We start from the raw sequence: 8,508 nt of genomic DNA on the forward strand, positions 1-8,508 counted from the left end.
CGCTAATCAAACCCATGTGACCGGGGAGGACAGGGCTCAGCCAATAGCAGGACAGAATTTTATGTTGTGCAGCTTATAAGGCGTTGGGGTAACATTTGCTCGATTTTGCTGTGGAATACAGGATACCTTCCTGACGTTCTGTTTTGTCGAAGCTCTTTTTCTTATCAATGGACCAAAGTGAACTCGTTACCTGTAGACAGAGGAAGCCTGTGTGTTCATGTTTAGCGGGTTATTTGTTATTGTACTTTCTGGTGCACAGTGAAAGCTGTGGCTGAGAGCAGAGAGACGATTCAGGCCTAGTGGAGCTGGAACTTATGCGTGAGTCGTGACAGGAGGTTCACGTGTCCGGAGCAGTCCAGAGGAAAAATGGCGGACGTGGAGGCCAGGTAAGGCCCACGCAGAACATTTAAAATGCAGAGCTTGAGTTGATTTGTGACCAGAGGCTAACATGTTTGATTTTGTGTGTGTGTTTCCGCAGGACGAACGAAGGTATTCAGCGGAGCAGCCGAGACCATTTGGGAGAAAGCACCGCGCTTGGCTTCGCTCATCGGCTCTACGCTTATGCGCGCGTATGCGTGTGTGTGAGAGAGATCTGAGTGTTGAAGTGCAGGCTTGTGTCTTTAGCTCGGTTCAGATGGGCTTTGTAACCAGTATAGCTGCTTTGGAGTTTGGGACTGGCCAAGTGTTGGCAAGGCTTAGTTGTGGATTGACATGCGCCAAAAAAGTGTAACAGACTGAATTTCTAAACGTTATTTTCTGAATAAAAATTTAAAAAATAAATAAATATCCCAGTCCACAAGCATCCTCATTCACAACACGTTCACTTAGATTTTCACGTTATGATACATGTTCACGTTATTGACTGTATCTAAAAATATCAGATTTAAAATTTAAATGAAGATATGAAATAATTCAATATAAAATACAATGACTTAAATTATATTATTACTTTCTTCCTCTTAGTACTTCTGTCTCTTATTTTAGTATTAAAACTTTTTTCTTGTTCAACTTTGTGTGTTATGGGACTTGTCAGTCCAATTCGTCTGTTTTTTGCACCAACACCACGTCAAATTCCTTGTATGTGTAACATACCTGGCAATAAAGTTTTCTGATTCTGATACTAGGTCATCAAATCAGTGTCAGTTGAGTCTGTAAACTAGGTTGCCTGTAGGGATTTTTAAGGTCCAGCAAGTGTCAGTATTCAGTGACACAGTATCAATACAGTTTGGCAATGTGTTGAAATGCTTCATGACGCCTCATCTACCCATCACTAGCAGATAGTGTTTGCAGCATGGGTTGAGTTGCATGTCTTGTTGCCAGGCTTAATTGTGGGTAACTGTCGGTGTGGGTGACCTTGGGTTAGGTGTAGGGTGTGTGTTCAGCAGTGTGGATGAGGCCATGGCCAGTGTGGGTCCTCAGCTGCACCTTGAAGTGTTGCTGAATGTTGAAAAATCCAGGTTAAATATCCAAAGCCTGTATGTGCATGTGCCTTCTCTGCAGGAAGGATGAGCTGCTCTAGAGAATCATCAGAGGGTAAGAGAAAGCACATAAGTCAACATTGCTCAGTGTTTCTACATTTAAACATGTATTTGTGTGTGGAGCCCAGGTACGCCCCCTGCTGCCTGTGGAAGTATTGTAAAATGTTTTAACTTCCAGAGTTTGACTTGCCTAGCACCTGTGGCTAATGTTGAGTGTGTTTCTTTGTGTGTTGTGCAGGATGGAGGAGCTGCTGATCCAGAGAACCATGAGGATGCATGTTGGCCAATACTGCTCAGTGTTTCTACACTGAAGGATTCATTTGTGTACACTCCCCAGCAACCGTGTGTGTACTGCATCTGAGTGGAAGACCTGGAGAAAAAAACCTCAAGGACTCATCAGTCAGAGTGGTCATGTGACTGTCGGCCTGCTGAAGCAGGGATGGAACCACTGTGTGTGGAAACACAGGCTGTGTTGTGTAGTTTAGTGTTGTCAGGCTTAGTTGTGGCTATTTGTCACTATATGGATGGCACTGGGGTCAGTGTGGGTTTAGTGTGTGTGAGACATAGTTGCTGCTTGATGGAGAATAAAACTTATGCATGCATTAATGTCTCCTCCTTTCTTTCTGTGTGCGGCTGCTTCTGGCTGAGTGGCCATCCAACTTTGAGGCCATGGGCAATGTGGAGCTCAGGTAAGGCCCCTGCTGCAGCTGGAAGTCAAGCAAAATATTACAAGTTCAAGGACTGACTTGATTAGTATCCAAAACCAATGTCTTTGTGTTTTTCAGCAGGAGGGAGGAGCTGAGTGAGAGGACCATTTGAGACCAGGTGAGCAAGAGCCACATTGTAGTGTTTCTACACTTATGCATGCACTAATTTTAGTGTGTGTGTGTGTGTGTGTGTGTGTTGTAGGTGTATGTGGGGTGGAGCCAGTGAAGGTGCTGCTGGTGAGGATAGAGCGCCATCCTGTGGGAGTGAGGGACACACAGTGGCTGTTGTGTGTTGTCAGAGCTCTTTGTGGTAAGTGGATAAAAAAAATGAAAATCAAGGGCTGTTTCAAAGGTGGTTTGTGTGCTGATGCTTCCTGTTTGTGTTTCTCTTGCAGGATGGCAGAGCTTATTTGGAGAGTAATGAGAGACCAGGTGAGACGTTGCCTGTTGGTTAACATTGTTTAGTGTTTCTACACATGCATGCATTCATTTTTGAGAGAGTGCTAGGGTGAGTGTTGGAAGTGCAGGCCTGTCTTCAGCTCAGTTTAGATGGGCTTTGTTCTGTATCCAGGTGCATTGGAGTTTGGGTCTGGCTGAGTATTGTCAGGGCTCAGTTGTGGATGGATTCAGTGTGTGTGAAAAGCATTGAGGTCGGTGTAGGTTTAGAGTATTTGTTCTTGTGTCAGTATTGTCTGTAGGTGGAAACATATACAGTCCATGACAAAGGTCTTGTCACTCATCCAAGTTGTAGAAACAACAAATAATAACTTGACTGGAATCAGAAATAGCTTATATGAAAGGCAAAGCTCTTTAGATTATGCCTGTTATACCAAAATAAAGTTTTGTATCATTCATTGAGTTTTACCATTTAATTAGGACAGAAAGGTCAGATTGTGCTTGGACAAAAGTCTTGTCGCATACAAAAATAATGTGCTTTACAAATCATACTTTATTTTGAAGACACAAACATGCTACAATAACATCAGAACATAAAGTCATGGTGCCTTGGAAAAAAGAATTAATATCATGTATGACTCCCATGAGCTTGGAGGACTGCATCCATACATCTCGGCAATGACTCAAATAGCTTATTGATAAAGTCATCTGGAATGGCAAAGAAAACAGTCTTGCAGGACTCCCACAGTTCATTCTCCAAGCCTCCTTCTTCATCTTACCCCAGACATGCTCAATCATGTTCATGTCTGGTGACTGGGCTGGCCAATCCTGGAGCACCTTGACCTGCTTCACTTTCAGGAACTTTGATGAGAAGGAGTGCCATCCTGCTGAAGAATTTGCCCTCTCTTGTGATTTGGAATGTGATGGGCAGCAAGAATTTCTTGATAGTTCAGGCTGTTGATGTTGCCATCCACTCTGCAGATCTCTTGCACACCCTTACTGGATGTAATCCCAAACCATGATTTTTCCTCCACCAAACTTGACTGTTTTCTGGTTGAATCTTGGGTCCATGCAGGTTCCATCAGATCTTCTGCAGTATTTGCAGCTATTGGGATGCAGTTAAAGGATAATTCATCAGAAAAATCAACTTTCTGCCACTTTTCCACTGTCCATCCTTTCTGCAAGGTATATGACTTTTCTTTGTTTACAGTCATCTGTGAGGACTGCCAGAGAGTAAATGTAGTTGTAATAATTTGAGTTTTAGGTCAATTTTTAGACAAATAGTTGATATGTAGATGAAACAGTGCAGGCTGTGCTGTGTGGATGTCAGATTCTCAGGCTTTAAACTGTGAGGTGTTAGATGCACCACTTAGACTTGATAGACTTTTAAAAACTCTGTTCTTTTCTTGTTTAAACAGACCAAACCTATGTTAGAGAGCTGTATGTTTTGGCTGTTGGCCTGTGGTGTCTGGGTGCCATAGTGTAAGAGTTTAAACTGTGAGGTGTTGGATGCAATAGTAAGACTTATAGGTAACCATTAGCTGTACCACTTTGACTTTAGACATGAATTAAATAAGTAGATGTGTGTAATAGTTGGCTTTATATGTCTGACTTGTTTGGTATGACCACATGTATGTTAGAGTTTGGCACTGTGACTTTTAGACTGTGGTGTGTGGACGCCAGGCTGAGTTTAAACCCAGATGTGATAGAGTGACAGATGTTCAGTGTTTATACACATATCCATTAATGTCTCTCTCTTTCCAGGTGTATGTGGCTGAGTGGGGCTCCAGCTTAGATCCATGTCTGAGTGAGAGAATGTTTGTATTAAAATCAGAAAGAAGGAAGTGCCTGCTTTTGTCTTTAATGCACTTTAGATGGGGCTTAGATTAGTTCTGGGGGGGCACTGGGATCCAACTAGGTTTAGAGTGTATGTTTGCTATTTCCAGGCTGTTGCACCAGTGTTGGTATGTGGAAGCACATTATGCAGTTGTGATTCGGACGCAACTGTATATGTGTGGAAGCCCATCAGCAGGTAGTGTTGGAAGCACAGGCTGTGTTGTGTAGTTTAGTGTTGTCAGGCTTAGTTGTGGCTATTTGTCACTATATGGATGGCACTGGGGTCAGTGTGGGTTTAGTGTGTGTGAGACATAGTTGCTGCTTGATGGAGAATAAAACTTATGCATGCATTAATGTCTCCTCCTTTCTTTCTGTGTGCGGCTGCTTCTGGCTGAGTGGCCATCCAACTTTGAGGCCATGGGCAATGTGGAGCTCAGGTAAGGCCCCTGCTGCAGCTGGAAGTCAAGCAAAATATTACAAGTTCAAGGACTGACTTGATTAGTATCCAAAACCAATGTCTTTGTGTTTTTCAGCAGGAGGGAGGAGCTGAGTGAGAGGACCATTTGAGACCAGGTGAGAAAGAGCCACATTGTAGTGTTTCTACACTTATGCATGCACTAATTTTAGTGTGTGAGTGAGAGAGAGAGAGAGAGAGAGTGTGTTGTAGGTGTATGTGGGGTGGAGCCAGTGAAGGTGCTGCTGGTGAGGATAGAGCGCCATCCTGTGGGAGTGAGGGACACACTGTGGCTGTTGTGTGTTGTCAGAGCTCTTTGTGGTAAGTGGATTAGAAAAAGAAAATCAAGGGTGTAATGTCAATTTATCATATAACCATATACTCTTTTATCAAGCATTCGTATATTCTCATGAACTCGTATATTCAATTCTGGGTGAAGTACATATAACATGACCTGTAGTGGCCTAATGTACTTTGTTTACTGTACTTTGTGAAGACACCTGTTATGACTCCGGTGTCTCCGAGCACAACTTACAACTTATCTCTATGTTTTGACCTTCAGATTATTTTGTCTCCCTGCCATCCTTGCCATGCTGGTATGTGAGAAACAGGCATAAGTACTCTTGGAACTTGTAACCTGGGGTCAGACCTCTGTAGCATTTGATGCTGCGTGAGCTCTGTCCTTTCTGCACAAATGGATTACTCTGTAAACCTTATTTTAGAATAAAGCATCAAAAGACAATCACTGTCTAAAGAATTCTATTTCACTTCTCATCAGGAGGAAAGTATTTTTCCACCACAAACTTGGCGACGAGGATGGGATTGGACGTGTGATCTGGACTCCGGCTGCAAAGAAAGATTCCTCCCTGTGGGTGAGAAGCTGTCCTCAGACGGAGCCCGGTCATCGCTCCAATCCCGAAGGATTTAAAGGGAAAGAATCACAAGAAAAGAAGCAGAGGAGAGGGAAAGAAGGAGAAGATTAAGAGCACAAACACAAAAAGAGGACAAAAAACCTGAACACACTAACACATTGTATCCTTCTTTGTCCGAGGTACGAAAATCACAAAATCCATTCCGGCTGGATCCCGACCTGGACTCCGCCCCCCCTCCTTACGCCCCTGTCCCAGGAGACGGCATCGGAGAGGCAGCTGGGGAAGATGGTCCCGACAGCGGCCCCACGGCACCAGAGCCTGAATCAACCTTCCAAAAGGAGGATTCAGTTAAATCAAAGACATCGATTCCATCTCTGCCTTCACCCATACGACAATCAGACAGGCTGAAGGGGAAAGTATTGAAGGCCCAACAAGGAGGAGTGGGGGCTTTTCCAATGCTGGAGGCAGCTGGAGCCTCAGGTCCAATACTGGTATTCAGACCTTGGACTGATGAAGACGTTGCAGAAGCCATGGCCCATGTCTGCAGCCCAGTTGACAATTTGACTCAGTTCCAGAGACAGTTGTTGCAGTTTGGTAAAGAATACAGACCCACAATGACAGAACTGAGACGGCTGATCAGCAAAATGTTGAAACATGACTTTCATAAGATCTCCGACTTCTTCACAGATGCCAGAATGGCTCCACGACTGACCGAACCTGACTGGCAAGCTGAGAGCAATGTGCACTTCAAAACTGCAGTGACTGAACTGATCAATGCATGTAAAACAGATTTTCCTATGAGAATGAATCTGTCAAACATCACCTCCCTGTCACAGGGATCCACTGAGTCATGCAGCACTTTCCTGGCGCGTCTCACTGCTGCTTTTGACATACACAGTGGACTGACGAGGGGGGAGATGGGAGTAAACCCGATTCAACCTTATGAGGTCCACCTGAAAGAACATTTTCTGGGACGTATGAAACCAGAAATAGCAGCTGGAGTAAAGAAGACCTGCATCTCGTGGAAAACAGCATGTCTACAGGACATACTGCAATATGCTGAACATGCAGAAGATCAACTGCATGAAAAAGAGCAGAAGAACAAAGGAGCTCATCAGAAGAAACTGGAAGAAGCTCAGCTGGCTATGTATCAAGCCATGACAGGGCTGACCGACAGAGGCAGGAGCAGAGGACATGGCAGAAGACGTGGACGAGGACGAGGCAGAGGTGCTCCGGGTAGCCAAAGACCACCATATGATCCAGATGTTTGTTATTTGTGTGGCCAGCAAGGACACTAAAGACTGTCCCAAAGCCCAAAATGGGAACGACAAGCCGTCTTTTCCTCCATCAGACTGAGGGCGGGAGGCGGGGGGGGCGGACGCCAGTGACGGACCAGTCAACACACACACACACAACACAATATGGGGTGAGTCTCAATTTTTAAATGATCATGAAAAAGTACTGTTTGCTATCCAGTACATTGAAGCTAAGGTTAATGCATGCAAAGCTGACTGTCTCTCTTTCACTATGTATTGTGAGAATAAACCAGGATACAAAAAGTTACCTCAATTAACACTGATAATAGCTGGACAATCAGTTACATTCCTGGTGGATTCAGGTGCAACGTTGTGTGTTTTGAAATCAACAGCGTTACTAAAACCTCCAAAGAAAAGTGGTAGAAGGTGCAGGACTGTGGGAGCAGGGGGAATTCCCATGATGGAGCCCTACACCAAGCCATTGTCATGTACCTTAGATGATTCCACTGTTAAACATTCATTTTTGCTGTCAGATCACTGTCCAGTTCATTTAATGGGCAGGGATCTTATGTGTCATTTTGGCATAATCCTAACTTCAAGTCCCTCTGCTGTATGTTTATGAGTGGTTTCTGCTGTCGGGTGTAGGTTCAGTCTCATCACAACTCACTTCATTTGTACACACACATTGCACAGACGCAACTGATTACATGTCACCTGATTCACTACACTGCACAGCACGTTTCAGAAGGGCCAGATGAAAGGTTGGAGGACGTTTGGAACAGAAAGCCACTTGAAGTGGAGAAATTGAATATGACATGTATTTATTGGACAAAGAAGGCTGCTGCTGTCTCTGTGTCTCTCTCTCGTTCACAAGATGAGCTGTTTGATGGTGCGTCTCCACACGTGTCTCTGGCGAAACCTGCCCACTGGACATGGCAGGATATGGGACCATGGCTCCGCAGACAACAGACCCTCTCTGATTTCAGGCCCATGAATGGGGATCCCAGAACACTGTACAGTGAAAGGGCTGATGTATAGAAAACAAATTGCGATTTGTGCAAGATTTGCAAGCAGTAAATGCTGCAATACATCCGCGGGCACCCCAAGTTTCAAATCCACATACAATTCTGTCATTAATTCCACCTAATGCCGCTCATTTCTCTGTCATTGATCTCACAAATGCTTTTTTCTCCGTTCCCGTTCATCCAGACAGTCAATTCTGCTTTGCGTTTTCTTTTGATGGTAAGGGCTACACTTGGACTCGCTGTCCACAGGGATATTCAGAAAGTCCTGGAGTATTCCACAGTGCACTGCGTGACAGTTTACAGAGCCTCCATTTGCCTTTAGGTTCTGTCTTGTTACAGTATGTTGATGATTTGTAGTCCATCACAGGAAGCATGTAAAACAGATACAATAGCATTGCTAAAACACCTAGCAAACAATGGCCATAAAGCTAGCTTGTCAAAACTGCAGTTTGTTCAGACTTGTGTTACATATTTGGGACATGTG

Source organism: Toxotes jaculatrix, chromosome 21 (assembly GCF_017976425.1).
Source record: "Toxotes jaculatrix isolate fToxJac2 chromosome 21, fToxJac2.pri, whole genome shotgun sequence".
Lineage (NCBI taxonomy): Eukaryota > Metazoa > Chordata > Actinopteri > Toxotidae > Toxotes > Toxotes jaculatrix.